Genomic DNA, 19,770 nt, shown 5'->3' with positions numbered 1-19,770 from the left:
CCCTGATATTCCTGTTAAGGGTTGTGTGTGTGTAACCAAATGGCTGAAGCACCTATTTTGTAGCTGTAGTATTTAATTGGCACTAAATGATGAATTTGTTCAGCATTTGCATCTGTTCTTGGTACCCCAGCAAGAGAGTACCCTCGGTCAGGTCTGTCTTATCATTCCAGCACATTATTAGGACAAACAGTCTCTGTAAGTTCAAAAATGAAGCAATGCTTCACCCCTCAGCTTTGTTGATTGAGCCTGGAACCTGTGCCTTTTCTTTCCTCTGTGCAAAGCAAAGCATGCTTTTTCCTTTTTTTTTCTTTTCTTTTTTTTTCTTTTTTTTTTTCTTTCTTTCTTTTTTTTTTTTTTTCCCTTTCTGTTGGTGGTGGTGATGAACTTTCCCTGCTCACACAATTTGTGCTGTAAAACGAGAGCTCTTCATATTCAACAGTTGCAGTCTCTCAAACTCCTTGTAGTGGCCATGGCCAAACCCTGAGGTCCTTCCTTTGGTTTGACTCTGCCTCGTGATCCTGCTGAGCTCCAGTTGATTTAAATGGGAGTTTTGATTGAGGAAGAAGAGGAAACTCAGGATTTGGTGCAGCATGTTCTGGGAAAGGACGTTCACCCATAACCTATATTGCCTTGACTTGGCAGTATTGTTTTATCTTGCATATCTGACAATCTCCCTTTCACTGCTTACGTAAGAAAATCGTTTGTACTGTCAACAGCTCTGTTTAACCTTTAATAATAAAATTAGTAACTAAAACCAAGAGGCCCAAGTCCTGAGGCCCACTTTTGGGTAGTGTTTCCATTGAAGCCTATGAGAGTTTTGCCAGGGCCAGCTCTGGGTAAGCCCTGAATATTGAACTCAGCTTTTACCCCAGCAAGCTTTTGCAGTAGTCTCTTGTTTCTGCTCTACAAAGAGCAAGTAGGGCTACAGTGGCAGGGAAGGGAGCGCTAGGAGAACCTTGCTGTACTTTCCATTTAATGACTTTATTGGACGAGACGTCTGATGATACCAGGTTTTTCTAATTCTTATTTTTATAAGCTATCTGTTGCGCAGAAATGTCAGTTCTGGGCATATGTTCCTGTCCCTGGAGTCTTGTTCAGACATTAGAGAAACATTTTCTAACTCAAAAGATAAACACTTCTGCTAGAGTTCAGGGACGGAAATTGTTTTCATCGCAGCAGGTGTTGCCTATTAGTTCTACTAGAACTAAAACCCGAAGCTGGGCTTTAAGCGAGATGCATAATCAAACTCTTACATCATTGTGAGATGTACCGTACTTGAACCTTTTGCTTGCTGAGACTGTATTTCCTCCAAGAAACATCCTGTTTTGCAATCCCCCAAATTCCCCATGTGCCATACAGCATTAGGGATTTCATCACCTCCTGGGCACACAGGCTGTGCTTTCTGCAAAAGACCCGAAGGGAGGGAGAGACAGAAAGCCAGACAAGTCAGAGGTTTCCGTGTTTCCTGGTGGGACCATGTGATCTGTGAAAGATAGCTTTATTTTTATTTCACACCCCCCTTCTTTGCTTCATGCTGTTTCCATTCTAGACCTGAGTCTGCCTAGCAGGCTGCTGAAGACTGCTGGTTGCATCATTTCAGGGCAAGGATCGGGCTCTGCTCACTCCTGCTCAGCTGTTCCAGGTCCTCTCTGACTTTGAACAGCCTCGTCTGCCTTACTTCTGTCCTTCACCTTGCTGCCATGCGAGTGACCAGTGATGCACGGGTGTGCATGCTGTCATGCATGTTAGACCACTAAAAGGCATCACTCTTTGTAGGTTCAGTTCTTTACCTCTTCAGAGTTTATGCCTAAAGACCGCATTTATTTGCAAATTCCAGCTTTGTATTTGTGGACATAATAAATAAATAAATATGCAAACAGTTTTTAACTTTGCAAGATTAAGTCCTTAACTTATTTCTTTTGGACTTAATTCGACTCACCTGAATTCCCTGGGCTTGTTACTCTGGGTTTATAAAGATGTTTGCCAGGCTGCTAATGAGCTCTGATGGGTGCCCTAAGCTGCTCCACCTGAGTCTCTCATCCCCAGAGGTCCCTCTGGGAGCTGTGCCTCCTGCTCCTGGCTTCATTTGGATTCACCTCAGGAACTGGGCTGTTGCTGACCCTGGCTGTGACTACCAGACCTGTTCAACGTTTGCCCAGGTACTGGGGACTGTGTTCCTGGCTGGTGGAGGGGTCACCCTTGGTCCTGTTTGTCCCCCTCTTGCAGGACAGCTTGCTGTGTCTCCTGCCTGGCAGGGCTGTGGGAATCCAGAGCTGGCTTTCAGTCGCTGTGAATACTTTCAAGACTGGTTTGTTCCAAGCATGGCTCCCTTGTAATGTTTTGTGCAGTTGACCTGGGTCATGGTTTGTGACTTGTCTGCAGCTCTGCTGCCTTTTTGCAGCTTTTACCACAGCTGCAGCGCTTGTTGGTTAGCAGCAAAAGCCTACATCCCTGGTTCTGCAGTCAAGGATATTTGTCTATCTAACAGATAAAGGAAAGTGGTCTGGTTATATTTTTTATTGGGGGGTGGGGTGGAGGGAGTTTGCTTGTTTTGTTGTTCTTGTGTATTTTTTTTTTCCTTTGTAGTAAAAGAAATGTATGTAGCTACAGCCACTGGTTCCCTGTGTTAATAAGTGCTTAGTCAGCTATGAAATTGTGGTTAAAATGGTGCCAAACTCTTAAGGGTGCAAGGAAAACTAGAAGGAAGAGTTTGTCTCTAAGGTTTTTTGGTGAAATTCATCAGGGCCATAACAGTGTTTTAGAGCTCAAGTGTCTTATTAATGCATATCTTGCGTGTGATGTGTGGTGGGTAGAGGCAGACAAAATGAGAAAAATCTTAGCATGTCTATCCTATATACAAGCTTTTTGAGTAATATAGCAAATTGTGCTGTGTTGGGAGACAATGTATAAATAGGAGAGCAGCCTGGAGAAGCACTTTTTCCTCATCCCACTAGAGGGTGGGTGCAGTTTGGACAAAGCGAGGCTTTGGCTGCCTGAAGTCTGCCTGCTTGGCAAGGCACACAATGGGAGCGTGAGCAGCAGCTCATCCCCTACCGGGGTGGTGGGGCTGTCAGAGATGCCAGTTCAGAAAATATTGAGCTCAGGGATGGATGCAAGCATTTTCCCTCAGTAGTTCAAGCTCCATAATCAGAAGATGTTGTGAGTGCTAATTATATATAAATAATTGAGTGAGACAAACGTTTTGATTTTCAGTAGCTCAAAACAAAAGTGTCTATACACTCTTTTCCACTATGGTTTTAGAAGTCCATCATGTTGACACATTCTGCCAGGCTCACAGACACAGCATTTAAAAACACTTATTTCAAAGAGATAGGAAAAATAGAAGAAATAATATTCCAGGCTGTATTTTCTTTTCCTTTAATATTTGCAGATTTTCTTGTTTTGCAATAGAAAACATGCAAGTCAGAGTTCCTGATTGCAATTTCCATTCTGGAAATGAAACAGCTCATGCAGAAAGCAAATAGCTGCAGTTTAGAAAGAACTTCAGTGCATCACCATCAGTATGGTGTCTTCCCTAAACTCTAGTTCATATACAACAGCCTAAAAGATATTGTCTCAGTCTATCTTTACTTTTTTTCCCCTAATCTGTTGGTTTGTATAGTGGGAACTGAGAATTCAATGTTGGTGTAGGGTAGAGCAAAGTATTTCTGTAGCTGAACTTTAAAAAGCTTGTCCAGAGTAATGTGGAATAAAAGCTCATAAAGTCAGGGGTTAGAGGACCTCTGAAGAGACAGCAAATCGACCACCATTAATTTGGTAAGGGAAGGAAAGGGTTTAGAGCCCTGAAACAGGGTGAGGGTCAAGAGAATGCCATGGAACTTCTCCTACTACAAGAAAAATCATTAACATACTTAAGAAAAAGTCACCCTTTGACACCAAGTTGAACTTGTCTGTAGAGTCTACTTGTGCAGACTGCAGTGAGAGGCCAAAGATTTGATCCTCTTGCAGAGAACTTGCAGTTACATTAAGTGAAAATGATAAGGAAGAAGAAATGATGGTCCTGTGACTTGACCAGCGGGTGCTGTCATAAAGAAATATATCTGGGGTGCTACAGTGTGGCATGCCCCAGTTGTGGGTAAAAGTAGCACAGCCCTGTCCTGGGTTAAGGAGGGATATTGCACAACTGACCCAGGTGCCTTGCAGGCTCTGTGTATCCACTTCTAATTTTCCATTAAAGCATCGGCGTTGGCCTCTGCCGGAGACAGAAGACAAGGAGAAGATGGATCACTGAGTCTGTTCTGGCATGATAGTTCCTATGTTTTGTTCCACAGAAAGGGTTGTGATCAACAAAAACACTGCCAACCTAGGTCACTTGCCAGTTTATGAGCAATGGGATTGCTTTGCTGGTTTGTGCAGCCCCAGTTATTTTTGCTGTTATTGAAATGTGACATTGGCTGACAGCTCTGTGGGATCTCACATATGGAGACGTTGTTCCGCAGGGATGGGAGAAACTGGACAAATTGTAGTGGGTTTTCACATATGGGGCCAATTCATGCCTGACGAACTCCTGTGGAAGATGCTGGCATTGCACCAACCAAGAGGCTGTTTGTCATGATTAAAGCGCCTGAAATTTTCCCCCTAATGGGGGACCATGCTGGGTTTCAGCGTGTACTGCCCTGCTGCCGCCTGTTCCTGTTGTTGCTAGCTCTTCTGTAGTTGTTTGTGTTTGTTTAAAAGGAGAGCGGTGAGCTAAGCTGGTGGCTGAAGCTGCAAGTGGGGTCTAGCTGGCTTTAAAAGTGTCTGACATTGTCACCTTCAACACGTGGTGTGAGAACGGGCAACATGGATTAAGAAGAATCAGATCATGGAAGTGAGACCAGAGTGGTGGAAAGCAGAAGAGCATGGAAATACCGTGGTGATTTGCTCAAGGACAGTCTTGGTCCGGCATCCAAGTGGTTTGGGAGAAGACAGTCCTGCTGCAGCTGTGCCACACGTGTCTGCGGAAGATGGAGCCTGAAGATGACCAGGGATGGAGGGGAGAGGAGCGTGGTGGGATTCCTGGAACTGGGAAGGGATTGGGTTGAAAGATTGGTATGGGGGAAGAGCTGGGGGAAGCCTGACTGCAGCCTGCAGTGCTAGATCTGTGCAACGTGCATGGCTGGACTTGGCTGGTGGACGTAATGGGCCACCCTAGCAATATATTAGAGAAGGTGATGAGGGCGTAGAGATGAAGATACAACTGCTGTGCTGTTTCCCAGCAACTTATGGCCATGGTTCAGAAAGCTAAGAAGTGAAGATGTCAGTGTGAGTGATTTTTGGTACAAAACCAAGCTCAAGTCTATTGTTTTAAGAAGTCTCTTAGGGCATACATAATATGGGGCTCACTTCCACTGCTTGCAGTGTGTCGTGGAGGAGGGGGCTGGAGGAAGAGAAGTAAAAACCCAAGAGAAATGAGTGTGAGGCTTGAAAACAGTAGCAGGGCTGTAGTCTTGAAGAGAACCAGAGAGGCATCTTGTCTAAATAATTTAAGATGGTTCAGCTGGCCTGAAAGGGTAAATAATGATCTGGCAAGTGGGAAAAGATTAATTTTAAAGAGCTGACAGTAACGCAGCCTACTAGGAAGGGCAGCAGTAGCCAGACTGAGACTAATGTGGGCAGGAAGGAGAGGGTGTCTCAGGCTGGTGGGGAGAACTGGAGGCATCTTCCTTTGTAGGAGGTGGAGGCATGCTGAAACACCGATGCCTAGACCTTGTTTCATGATCTTTCAGAGCACTTGTTCTGTTCTCATATGCAGTTAACTTTGGGCAGTGGAAGTAATGTTACAAAAAAAGAAAAAGAGGGAGTAACTGTGGCCTCTGAGCTGTTGCTGTGTTGCTAAACCACCACCATCCAGTGCTGGCTTAAACCGGAGCAGGAGGCTGTGACTGGACAGGGACAAATATGAAGATAAGTTAAGGAGATCAAATAATGTGTCCCGTAAGATGCCAAGGGTGTTCTCTTACGCAAAAGTGCTTAAATTCTAGCAAGCCGTAGTCAATAGTCATTGCTCTTGCAATATGCTTGAACTTGGGTGTAAGCTCTGCTTTAAATTAAATTGTTAGCATGGGAATTGTGTATAAATGAGCACAGCAGTCATAGAAAAATCAAGCGTGGTAATGGAGAACCCTGAAGTTCCAGAATAAATTCTGATTTATTTGTGTATTTTCTGAAAGCCAGCAAAACTTGTGAGCATTGTATGTGAAAGCAATGAAAACACTGTCTAATATGAAAAATTTCTGCTTTAGAGAAACTCTATTTTGCATGTTTTAGGGGAGGGACTTTGAGAGGTAACAGGTCTTTCTCCATTCAGATTTTGAGGCAGTGGCTGGTGAGGTTTCTGGAATCAGAAGGACACGAGGGTGAGCCAGGGAGGTCATACAGGTAGGTGTCTGTGGATGGTCCATGAGGAAAGAGAAGAGGTATTTGAGTAAGGGTGAGGACAAGTGGAGCCAGAGGATACAGCTGTGAGATAAAGGTACAAGGAGGGTGCAAATACTTGTTATACCTAGGGATGGATATTTTGGGCATGTACTTAAGAGTATGTGCATTCATTGTGTCAGCTGGGAGTAGTAAAAAATACCGTGTTATTGCCTCCTGCATGCACGTAGAATCTGCCTGCAGAATCTCAGGCAAGTCTTCTCCCAGTCTGGAGGTAGCTTTGGTTTCACATGTATGGTTTTCGAAGGGCCACCTCTGTCAGCCACAATGTGGTATTGCTGTAAAATACGAAATAATAATCTTGCTCCCTGAAAGCCAAATCAAACCACAGGACAGATCTGACAGCTGTCCAAGCAACTGAAAACAATCAGTCATAAAACAAACGCCTAAGTCAACAAATAGAGAACCAAAGAAATATCGAGTGAGATTAATCACTATCAGTTGTTCCAAGATTTTATAACAAAGGGGGCAGGAGGAGGGATTAGTCTTGCAGACTTCACACACTTTTTTTTTCTTAAGGGCAGCAGTTATCCAAGTCAGTAAAAATGAGGTAATTATATTGCAAAATTCTTTGGATGAGAATGAGACTTATGTTCTAAAATCCGAAGCTACACTTACCCACAGCAGAAAATTGCTGGAAATCAGGAGAATAGCAGCTTGCATGTTTATTTTTCCTAGAAGAAAACAATTGACTCTTCAGAACTCATTTTGGAGTGACTGAAAACAGATGGTGGTGGAGATGCTTTGCAACCCAGAAGCATCAGGGTGGTTATGGATTCCTGGGGGCTCGTCGTGCTTGCCTGCCTCAGGCTTAAACTAATTCAGACTGGACTGGGAAGCAAAAGCCTTTTCAGGAGGCAGGAATTCTCAATTGCTGATTTCTCATAGTGAAAGAGCAGGAACGCAGCTTTGTTCTTTCTTCTGTTGTGACTGTTAATTAGACTGTAACGTGCTAGGTGCTGGCAGAGCTGACCTTGCCTTTCCCAAGTCCTGCAAAATTCTTATTTAAATTCTGTAGCAGGAAAAAAAGGGGGGTGTAAAAGCACTGGACAGAAGCTTGAAAAAGCAGGGTTCCCAAAGACCTGTTGATACAGTTCAGTGGCAGCAGATCGTGCTGGGAAATGTATGCCAAAGTTAAATGTATGTCAAAGTTAACCTGTGACGCAGTAATTCTAGGTGTACGTATACTTGTAATAGCTCTACACAAACAATGAGAAATCCCTCCGAATGCAAAGGCTCTGTGGGGCTCCAGTGTTTCTGGGGCTCCCCTGCTCAGGAGGGGTACAATGAGGAAAGACTTGTGCTGTGGAGATGGTTTTCTTCATTAGAATAAAGGTGGTTGTTCTGTGTTTGAGGAAAGCACCTTTTCCTGTGATGCTTTTTCGATGTTAGTACACCAAGAACTTGAATTCTGTCCAAGCCAACAAGTATATGCATTAAACGACGGTCGCCCTATGTTTCTACTTGCCAGAACATCCAAACGAGGCTTGCTATTTTTATATCAACCAGTCAGGACAGACACCTATACAATATCTCTTCCCATACACTGTAGTCCAAAGACATGGAGATCCAGTTTTGTGTATTAGTCCTCAGAGTTCCTACATCTGTGCCTTGCTGCACGACCTCTACCTTTGTCAGTAGTATTTCGTTGCCCTTCTCAGAACTGGGTGCTGCTGCAGCTAGTTGTGCAGCTAGAAGATACTCATGACATACTCTGATCAAGGTTAGTATTTAAATGCTTAATAATTTCAGGCTGTGAGTAGTCACGCTGGGTTAACAGGAGCTCCTGTATTTTGAGCCCAGCTTGTGCATCTGTGCTTTGTGTCAGGGAGCAGGTGCACATTTTCAGTGCTCTTTCTTACAAAAACTAAAGCGATGCTGTGGAGAGATTCAAAATCAAACTTGGTTTTCAGGCTAGAGCTATAGCATAGCAAACTCTGCCTGGGATCTGGAGGTGGAACTGTCGCTCTTCTGTTGCTTTCTTCATCCTTTAAAGGATGGAGATGGGTCGGACCTGCCTGTCACTTGCAGCTTTGCCCATGCTGCAATCACTTGGGGCTGTTGCAGACATCTGGGGTTTGAGGCAAGCTTAGTGTAAAATCTGACCCTTCCCCCTTCCCTTTCTCTCTCTGAAGTCACAGCTAAGCCCTCACCCCTTTTTATTTACCTTGCACTTTATCTTTTTGTTCTCCTCTCCCCAGGAGTCCAGTTCTCTTCATGGCTTCAGTCTCCCTCCTTTTTCTCTTGTCCTATTGTCATGCAGAGCCTGTGGGGTTCTTACTGAGGAAAGGTTGGAGTGAGAAGTCCCTGCAGCCTAGATCTCACACAATCTCACTTGAGCTTAATCCAATTTGTTTTTTTTGCAGGGAGTTTTACAGCTGGGCTGGGGCAGCCCCAGAGCCTCTGAAGAGCAAACCTGGGCTGGCTGCACTGCAGCATGCTCCTGCCTTGTCATCACTGGCTTGGTCCTAGCCAGGAAGGTTAACCTTTGTGGGTTAAGGTCTTTAAATGATCTAAAAATGTATGGAAAGCCTGTGGAGAAAGGGCGTTATGTTGGTCTTCAGTAGAGGAAGAAGTGAGGACCAGGCAACTAGAGGCAGAGCAGCACATGTACATCCTCAGTGGTACTGAGGCAGTGAACAATTCCTGTGCAAGCTATGGTCCTTGGATGTTTCTTCAGAGCTCCTCATCCTCTTCTTAGTGCCACCATTTAAATGGGCTCCTGCTGGCTCTTGGGCAAGCTGGCTGCTCCCCTGCTCTGAGGGGTCAGAGGCAGTGACTTGGTATCATCAGCTGATATTATTTCAGGCTTTTGAACACTGGTGGGGATGGAGGCTGAAGAAATGGGAGAAGCAGTATAAAACTTCATGCTGCCTGATCCCGGTAGTATCGGAAACCACAATTTATGAGCTTTGAGGTCTCAGATTTTTTTTCTGAAAGAGTAGTGAAAGCACAGGGGCTGGACTCAAACCCTGCTCACACCACAGTCTGGACTTGTGGTGGTGGAAACTGAGGTTTGTAATGCAGTTGGGGCCCATCTCTCAACAAATAGCTCTTCAGGCACTTGCTAATTTAAAAACATGGCTAGAATGCTTTGGATATGAGGAGTACGCTATCCGTGTTTACAGAGCCTTGCAAAGGCATGAAATAGTGTTCCCTGCGTTAATGTTCCATTTAATAATAGCAGCCTGCCCCTCTAGGTAGTCCATTTCAAGACATTAATTGAACTTCTTGGGTGCTCAGGGTCATTAACCTTTGACTGTAGCTCACACCAGAGGCAAAGTAATAACTCAGATGTTCTCCCCGGTGTGCCTTATTGCTTAAGCACACTGTAGGAATGCACGATATCACTGGATAAATCATTCACCACGATATCATCAGAACGGCTGGTTTGCCATTTAATTCTACTGGGGTACAGAATGTTTCAAAGCATGGCAATTAACATTTTCATTGACTGGAAAACTTAATTGAATGATGTACATGTGTTTAAAAAAAAAGTGGGGAAGGAGAACAAAAGGAACAGTGAGCTGCATGTTGGCAGGTAAGTCTGCATCCTCCCCCAGGCAGGTGCCTTATCTACGTGGTGTGCTTACTGTTATCTCTGCTGGCCTGGACCATCTGCCAGGTCTTAGCTCTTACCATGCTGGAGGTTTGCAGCACGGTGTTATAAGGGAGAGAACTGGCATGTAGCTGTGTATATACCCAGAAAATCCAAAGATATCCAGAAAAAATAGGGACACCTTAGACACTAGGGAGCTTATTTTCCTCTACATTTCTCCTGCTGTCTGGAAAATTTCTCTAGGGGCTGTTAGGTTTGAGTATTTTTAGAAGTGATTTTAAGCTGAAAATGCTAGTGGATTTGCCAGCTTGGACCAAAGCTGGTAGTACTTCCTAGGGTAAAACTTGCTCTCAGCCTTGTGAGAGCTGAGTGTTCAAGATTTCCCTGCAGGTACTTTCTGGACTGCTGTGGTATAGTTGATGAAATCAAAGAAAATTAGCTAAAAGACGTATTCACAACTGCTCATTCTCACCACAGCTTTTTTTTAAAAAAATCCCTTCTTCAGCAGCCCTCCACCTCCCAGCCGTGCTGTTCCTTTTGGATCCCTAATCCCTGCCTAAGCAGGGGGCTTCCTCTGCAGCCCACCTGGCTGCTCTGGGCACCCCATGTCCTTTCCTCTCCTGCAGGCTGAGCCCCAGCTGGGGCTGTTTGGAGGTTCTCCGACCACTGCATCCCGACACAATTCCGGGACTTTCCAGGCTGAAATGCCTGCAGAGACTGTTCTGGGAAGACAAGGGTTCAGCCTGTCCAAAGCCAGAGGCAGGGAAATGTCCTCGTCTTTGACGCCTGCTGATTCCAAGAAGTAGCTTTGGCCCATCCTCGTGCAGAAGCTGTCTCTGCTGGGGCCCTGGTGGATGGCTACACGAGCGGTAGGCCCCAGTTCCTGGTAATGCTTCCCAAAGAGAGGGACTTGGGTACCAAATAAGATCAAAATATTCTGCATTTTTCTGTGTTGGTGTGACCTTAGAGCAATGGGACCAGAGGGTGGAGTTTCCAAAGTACGTGACCGGTAGCTACAGTCCTGAAGGAATCCAGAAACCTCCAGCGTGCATATGAGCAGGATAAGGAGGAATGTGTAGCTACTGGCTTTATTCTAGGACACTGCCGTCCCTTAGTCTAGCCTAAACCCGGTGCCAGAGCAATGAAAGAGTAGAGATGAGTCTGAGGGAGCGTGGAAGAACATGAGCTCACCCTGGAGGTCTTAAGCTGCCAAGGTTTTCCTGAAAAGGGAGCTGATTTCATGCAGGCAGAATACAAGGACTCGAATGTCCCCAATAGGAAAGTTTCTATTAAAAAAAACAAACCCAGACGAACGCTTTCATATTAATGTAAAAATTCTTCTGTTTATGAAATCAACTCTTTAAGGGGGGTGGAGGGGTGGGGGCAGAAAAAGAAAAGCTGTTTGTTAGCATAATGAAATCCAGACAAATATTTATAGCTACTTTCAAGTGGCTTGTTCTAACATGAGTCGACTATCCTTAATACCTTCCCTTTAACACCATTAAGCATCTCACTGGCACTCAGAACAAATTTATGAATGTCTTATAAAAGTCAACAAGCCGCAGGAAAAAAATAAATAAAAAAGAGCCTTGTGCAAACAGTGCTTCATCACAAGAACTCAAACAAAGAAGGTCATATTCGTCATTTGTTCAGAGAGAGGGAAGCCAAGACGACTGATGAAAGATGACACAAGACCTGGCTGACTTTAAATCTCCACCTAAGAGCAGTTTCTGTAGGTGCTGCCAGGGTGGCCACACTCTTTGCAGGCTGCTCCCCTGCCACGTCTCGTGGTCTGGTGGCTGCTTTTCTCCTCTCAAGTGTTGTCCTCTCCGCAGATGCGGAGGTTGGGGGGAACTGCAGGAATCTGGCCTGCGAGGCCCTGTGAGGAGGGGGACTCCTGTCTAACGAGGAGTACAGTTTGATGAGTTTAATAGAAACATACAATGTTATTTATATTGTTGGAGCCCATGAAGCAGATGGGGAGGTCTCAAAACAGAGGAGCTGGTGGTAAATCAGGTGGGCAAATGTGCTGGTATGAGGTGGTCGTGAGGGTGGCCTAAGGTAAGGTAACTCTTCTCAGCGACAGCTCAAGAGTTGATCAGAGGAGATTTGAGTTGGTAGTTGGTGGTTCCCTGTCATATTTGAGTACTCTGATACACACAACAGCAATTAATTAGGAGCTTATTGTGACCAGTGAGCCTTTTTTTAATCAATTCTAGGAAGTTCTGAAGCTGGATGGGAAGCTTCCTGGAAGTGTCATCCTGTCAGTGACAAGCACACAGCAGGAGAGGGAAGAAGAAGCCTGCATGTGGAGGCTAAAGCTGGGCCATAGGAGTAGGAAGGGCTGGGGCCCCATCCAAGGCAGTGAGGTTCAGCTCTGAGCATCAGCAGGAGCCAAGTCACCCCCTGCAGTGGGGAGAGGCTTGGGATGGGGCTCCAGCATGGTGCACGGGGGGAGTTTGCCTTGGGCTCGTTGTTTGCTGGCTTAGGGGAGTGTTAAAACCTGTGGAGGGATGGGGACTGTGGGAGGGATATGCCTTGCAGGATGGGAGGTGGGAAGTGTTTAGACTATATTGCAGTAGGGTCATAAGCCTAGGTTAAATCTGGAGCTGGAGAGACTTTTTTTTTTTTTTAACATCATAGAATCGTTTAGGTTGGAAAAGACCTCTAAGGTCATCACCCTGGCTGGGTTTTTGGAGAAACAGATACTTACTGGAGAAAGTTCCTTTCTTGTGGCAGTTTTTGTTTCTGATGAATCACTGAATTGTTCTGCCAGCTTTCAAACCTGCCCTCTATTTTCACTTTCCCCAGCTTTTGGAAATCTGTTCAGAATTAAGAGCAGGGATTGTATTCTTTCCTTCCCGTGGTGAAGGAGCACGTGTGCATGCGGTCACATCGTACAAGTTGCCAGCACAATGCAAGCAGTGCCGTATTGCACTGAAATGAGTCAGGCTCTGCCCCCATAGCAAAGCAGGTGTCCCGCAAGGTGCCTATACTTTCAGGAGACCTCATCTCTGTAGATCCTAGAGCTGTGCCATGCTTTGAAACTGGAAAAATACACCTCATCAGTACTGCACACCGACTGGATAAATACACATCTTCAATTTTTATTGTCGTGTTCCAGTGTTGAAGCTACCTGGCAAAGGGACTGCTACCACCAGGCATCTCTTGGCTCTTGCTTGCCCACTGGCTGATGTCAAGCAGAGGAGGGGACCCAAAGGTGCTTCCTACCAAGACCTCAGCTTCTGAGTGCCGGGGATGCTGGACGTGGGGCAATCCAGGCTTTGGCTGCCTTGTAATGTGGTGCCTGTGGGATATAAGCTGCAGCCCACCGTTTCCCTACTCCAGGACAACATAAGCCTGATTTCTCTTGGTTTTGCTATCCCTATTATTATTCTTATGCCAGGTGAACTCAGAGGCTCTGCCACCAACCATGCATTAGAAATGGTCGCTGTTCCTTGTCAGGGTCTGACGCTGCCATCAAGGGCAGGTCACTTAAACCTGTCAGTGGGTTTGGGAGGGGGGGGACGACAATGTATGTGTATATTCTCTAGCTCACGGAGCTTAATAATCCTGTGGAAAGGAAGCTGTTACAGGATGCTTATCATTTTTTACCTACTAACTCATTTTCAAGCAAAACTGGAAGATTTATGCCCATGAGATAGCCTGCAAAGTTCAAGTGAAGGGGAGTGGAAAGAGCAACCCTCAAACTTTTCATAAGTCACACAGAAAAGACCTGAAAAAATCCTCTGGCAAGGGATGATGAAAGAGCCTCGTGGTTTTGAAAAGTTTTTTTTCCTAGGGTTAAAGTCTGCCTGCTGCAGAGTTAGACTTTCTCCTGCTCGGAAACCATGTAAAAGTTAAACAGTTCAAGAGTATTTGCTGCTGTAAATTGTTATCCAGAATCCTGGTGCTCTTGGCTGTCTATGTTTTATCTCTTATTCATGTCTTTTCCTTCAATATTTAAGGTCATTTTCTGTTTTATGGCATGACATAAACTGATAACAAAACCCTACAGCCTCAATAGTTACTTTAACCACTTATTTTCTTTTAAACATTTTGTCTTGCCAAATTATTGAGTCAGCTGTAATGACCTTGATGTAAACATGTACTTTTGAACTTATATGAGGATCAAAGGCAAAGCAATGTTAAATGGAGGCTGGAATCTGGAAATGACCCATGCAAAGTTGGCATCCGTCTTCCCTCTCCTTTCATTCATTTTTGCAGTGTGGAGCCCAGAATAAATTTGCTCATTTCAAAAGTGAAGAAAATGATTTTTTCTTTTTTTACATTTGCTGGTGCTGCAAACACTGTGGTGTCTGAGCAATGGTCTGCTTCCTTTCTTGCTTTACGTGGTCATCATCAAGATAAATCTTTCACAAGTGACACAGGCGAAAAGAGCTGTGCTGTTTATTTTCTGACCACTCTTTGCTTGGATTCTCTGACCAGAGTCAAATGCTAGCCAGGGAAAGTAGTAGATAGCTCTCAACTGCAGGTTGCAGTATTTCAGGAAGAATGCTTTGTCTGTAGTGATTCTTTTGGGAAAGAAGTAGGGGGTTCATCACAGACTCTTTTTATTCATTTCTAGATGAACAGAAGAACAGATCAGCTGTTTATCCCTTCTAAGAAGGCAGCCAAACCTGAACAGCCAAGTTAGAACTTTGCTGTGCTGCTCTGAAGAAATGAAGGATGAGTTGTGCTGGCAATGGAGGCTTTGATTCTCATTTGTTCCAACTGTTGATGCTGGAATTGAGAAGGTTTTGGTAATTTATTAAAAGTGACACTTAGTTTTGCTTAAGATGACTTAAAATTCTAAACCACATCTCTAGAAACAAATCTCTAGAAACCTTACCTGCTTCTGTGAGAACATGCAGAGAAATGAAGTCCTTTTCAGAAGTGGTCTCTGATTTCATGGACCTCTCTTTAAGTGCCCAGAGCATCTGCAGCTTCATCTGGAAAGGAAAGATGTCAGGGAAAACCAGGCCTGCTTTGTCCCTTAGGCTGCACACTTGGAAGGCGGAGATGCATGAAAGCATCCTGACGTACTCTCTGGTGATGTGAGGGCAGTCAGGGCTGAAGCAGCACTAACAGTTTCCTGGGTCTCCTCCACTTTGTCTTGCAGCCTGCTCTTGTCTGGTGGTAATAACAGAAGCTATCTGGGGTCAAGGACAAGAGTGCTTTTCTCTTTCCAAAGAGAAACAAGTTGTTTTCCCCCTTCCCCCCCCACCCTCCTCAAACATCCTACGTTGAAATGAATAAAATCCCTGCTGTAGCTATCACATCTCCTTTACAGAGTTGTTGGGTTTCCAGTGAGTAAGTACCTATAAATGCTAAATATTCAAGAAGTTAATTTTCCAGGCTCTTAGTGGCATTAAACAGTAGATAGAGTTCATGGAAACCTGATTCTCCAGCAGCTATAAATCCCTAACAGTGACGAAAAAGTTGCTGCCTTTTTTTTCCAGCCACACGGTCTTTAAAATATTAACAGGATTTTTTAAACTTTATTTGGACCAGCAGTCATTTTTCCAGCTGTTGAGCTGATCAACACTTCAGTTTTTTCTTCATTCCCAGCCCATCAGACACTTACATTTTTATTTTAGTTTTTAACAAGGAGGAAGTTTCGCTGACTACTTGGTCTTATTCCTAAAAATACATAGGAGTGTATTTAAAGGAGGCTTGTCACCATTGCCTGGATTGTACAGAGGTCCTCTCTTATCCCATGGGGCAACGCTTTGCAGGCATAAATACAGAAAAGAGGCTGCTGCCACTGTGACATAGCAATAAAATCCTTCATATTGTACGTGCAGTTCTGACATCAATGAGATCTGGCAGTGAAGATCAGATCTAAATCTTCTCAGGACGCTGCAGTCAGTCCATGCTGTGGCATACTGATGGGATAGAGAAGGCTTCTGACAGCTTTCCATTTGCCTTATGAGACCCTCTGCTTGCAGAACTCTTCCCTGAAAATGTTCTCCCCTCCTGGTGTTCTCTGCCATGTGGCTGCTTTCCTGCCTTTGTCAGGAAGGGTGATGTGTCAGTGTTGGTCAGAGTAGGGGAAAAGGACACTCCTGGGATCCTTGCCCCAGGGTATTCTCCAGCTTGTGAGACCCTGTGCAAGGAACAGCTTCACTCTACGTACAGCTCCTGGTCAAGAAAGCTGCTTGGTGTTGAAGGGAGATGTGTGTGTAGGGAAAAGAAACCCTTGGGACTGGCTGGGATCCTGGAATTTCATGGTGCAAAGGAATTGTGTGGTGTCCATGCTTCAGGAACACCAAAATTTTTCGAATTGGGTCTGTGTTGATGTTGATGTGCCTTTTGTAACAGCCACCGAGAGCTCTGCACATGCTGCTAGTGCTAGAGGAGGTGAAGGAGTAAAGGACTTGAGGTGAAGGGTGAGCTCAGACTGCGTGGTGCTCCCTGGTGCTTGGCTGCAGTTGGCTCTGCAGCGTTAATGGTCCCATCATTTGCCTGTGAGCGTTTTATAGATCTATATTGATTTGGTTGTATAAAAACAATTAGCAAAGAGCATTAGTTACGTTCTCAGCTGGGGAGATTGCAAGGAGCAGACGAGGAAACCGGTGTCTGTAGTTCTCGCAGTGTTCAGCTCCTTTCTGGTTTATAAAAGGAGGTGTGTCAGGGAAATTGCACAATCTGGGACTTGAATTTAAAATGAATAGGGCTCACAGAACCAGATAATTCTCCTAAGGGAAAAATAAATACCCAAGGAAGTTAATGGCTCAGTGTTTTGAGCACATGTTACCAAAAAATGAGAGCTTGACAGCCATGGTTGGGTATGGCCCTACTCTCCCCTGCCCAGCTCGGGGGTTAGAACATCTGATCATGGCCAGGGGGGTTTCTTGGAGCACTAAGCATACAGAGATGAAGGAGGTGTATCTTCTAGCTTGTTGGTAGGAAGGAAATAATGCATGAAGACAGTCACAGCCGGTGACCCAAGCCCCAGAGCTACCTGTGCCTGCTGGGTGCATTTCAGCTTTCAGTTATTGTAGAACAGGTTTAAAAATAAGCTGGCATTTACTGATGTGTATCTGTTAACTTTCTCCTTTCATCTCCAAGTGGATTCTTGGGCAGAACTCCCAAATTTCTTGGAGGAGGCCCTTCTTCACACCCTCCGATACTGAACGCTTTGGGACCACAGTTCTGCATATTCTCACTCTCCTCTGGAGCCTGATGCAGGACAAGACCCTGCTCTCCTTTGTTTAGTTGTTCTAAAATCGGGCCATTTGTTTGGACCGTTGCCCAAGTATTTTTTACAAGTCCAGACTTCCACTCTGCCCTTGAGAGCTGCTGGTCGTCTCCCTCCCCTCAGGCTTTTGTTTATGTATGGCTTTCCCTAGCCTGGCTTTTGGGGGAGGGAGAAAAACACGAGAAGAGCTGAAAGATCGTGATACAGATGATTGCTTGTTGTTTGTAAATGAAAAAAATCAGGTGGTCACCTTGGCCTAATGTCCAAGGTGTGTTTAACTAAAGGGCAGAACAGCTGACAATCAAAGTTCTTGTACAATAATGGAACATCAATCATTGTTTCATTCATGTTTTTTTTTTTTTTTGCTGCTTCAGTAGAACTAGGTCAGGATGAAATCTAATCTGCCTATCACAAAGGCAGTGCTATCGCAAGGTCGTTCCTTTCATCCCAGCTGGAAGGCAGGGTTACATCAGACAAGGTGAAATCTCTGAAGTCCATCTTCCACTATGCAGGGGTCACGTTCCAGATGGGCGAGTGGTCTGATTTGCTGCCCTGCCCTCTCTTCCCTGTGGGGACATCCTCTTCCCTTAAACCAGGGAGCAGAATTGCAGGCTTTGCCCCTGCTAGCAGAGAAGGGGATGGCTCAGGGATGTGACTGCAGCCAGGAGGCAGTTGGCCTGCTGCCTGTCTCGTGAGGTCGGTCAAAGCCAGCTGCTGCTGTGCTCTGCCAGGTGCCAGCAGACTCGGGCAGGAGCTGCTGCAGTTTTCTCAGCCCCTTGGAGCCCTCTCCAGAAGTCATGCTGTACCACCAGACTGCTGTCCTTTAGCTGTTGGGGATGCAGTGGCTGTGGAAATGACATGGGGTAGAACAGAGGAAACAGTTTAGAAAAAGTAGTTAGATCTTCATCTTCCAAGTTCATCAACTCCCAGATTCCCTCTCAGGAGGGAACACGTTGCTATTTTCTTTCTAATAAGATTCTGGATGACTTTTTTTTTTTCCTAAAGTGTCATGAGTAAAATGTGGTGTTGCAATGAGGATTTGCTGTGCCCAGTGTCCTCCTGAAGACAGATCCATCTGGACTCAGACAGGAGTTCCTGTAGAATTGCACTGTACATAGGGCAATATAGGCTTATGAACTGGCATTATTATTGCTGCCATGATATTTGTATGTCATATTTGCAAAATGCTGCCTACTCCTATTTTAGATAGAACACACAGAATAAACATGGAAAAAGAGGTTGCAATTTACTTTCAGACTTGGATGCACAAATAATGCTGGAATGATTCTTGACAAGTTTTGGGGTTGTGCCCTTTGTATAATACTTACATATCTTACTGGTGTGATTTCTACCTACCGTAATTACAATTCCATGGTCCACTCCAGGACTGATGCCTGTAAATTGTTTTGAATGAATGTATGTCTGAGTGTAAGCATGAGGACCCAAGGAGAGGTCCATGGTAGTTAAGCTGTCTGACAAGCAGCTGTTGAAGAGTACCAGGCAGATATTCAGGACTCTTTTGCTGCTGAAGTTGGGCAGCAGATTCAGAAACGAGGAAGAGGTCTGAAACTGAGCTTGAAGACTGTAATGAACCCAAATGAAAGCACAGTAAGATAGTAAGAAGCAATACAAACTTTGACATTTTTTATTTTTCTAGAACACACCCAAGGCACAAATGGCAGATGCATTCCACATTTGCTGTCCTAAAAATGAAGCAAGGAGTTCCATGTGGAAGTTAAGGTAAGCTGTATTTCCTTAATTAAAACTGTGTAGTGAAATTCCTGATGACATAAATGAAAGAACATGGGCAAGGAAGTTATGTTCTCTCTGACATGAAGAATAGGACAATGAAACAAATCTGAGACCTCTCTTTACAAATCTCTGCACGTTGCTCTTCTGCTTTGCTGGTTCTAGTGACAGTGGAATGGTGCCAGCCACGTGTTCATTACGTTTTCTCCTCAGCTATGCCTACTGAAGTTCCTGGCATTGGGGATGTGGTCCTGGCATTTGAATGCTGTGGAGTATCAAACCAATGGACTTCTGCATTTTTGGTGATCAGACTGGGATGCTGTGCAGAACATCAGTCTAACTGGACAGAACTGGGCTGGATGGCTTTCAGAGAATAGTCTTTCATTTATATGAGAATTTGCTTAGCTTCTCTCTGGTAAACTTTCTAAGCCTGCACGATGATGAGAGCAGTTATCAGAGTACTGCAGTGCTTTTGTGATGACTTGCAATCCTTAGGACTTCAGTCTGTGGGAAAGAACAGACGAAGAGCTGTACTGAGTCATCCCAGAAGTGCAAGTAGTCCTAGCTTGTGTCTGGTTTGGGTCACAGCAGCTGTGTAAGGAGGAATCTATAACACGTGGTACTTCCCTTGATGTTACCTTCCTAGCCTGCAATAGTCTGCAACTGAGGAACATTTTGAACTGGAGATTTGTTCTTCGCTTCCCCCCTCTGAGATCAGTGACAGCTGTGGGCTCAGTAACCTCTGAAACCCAGGCATTTCTATATTTAAATGCCTAAATATAGATGTGTAGAGGCCTATGAGCCCGTGGGCACCATTGAA

General features: G+C 44.8%; 1 protein-coding gene across 2 annotated transcripts in view; it reads left to right on the top strand.

Annotated features, from left to right (window-relative positions):
• The window catches only part of BNIP1 (BCL2 interacting protein 1), a 112,640-nt gene that overhangs the window by 81,259 nt on the left and 11,611 nt on the right, over positions 1-19,770 (top strand). For both annotated transcript variants that reach the window (XM_068698599.1, XM_068698600.1), the window contains exon 8: positions 18,859-18,941. The gene's annotated coding sequence lies outside the window, so the exon portion shown is untranslated. The remainder of the gene's footprint in view (positions 1-18,858; positions 18,942-19,770) is intronic.

The sequence above is a fragment of the Anas acuta genome, chromosome 14 (genome assembly GCF_963932015.1).
Source record: "Anas acuta chromosome 14, bAnaAcu1.1, whole genome shotgun sequence".
Classification (NCBI taxonomy): Eukaryota; Metazoa; Chordata; class Aves; order Anseriformes; family Anatidae; genus Anas; species Anas acuta.
This window is presented reverse-complemented; position numbering and strand designations above follow the sequence as displayed.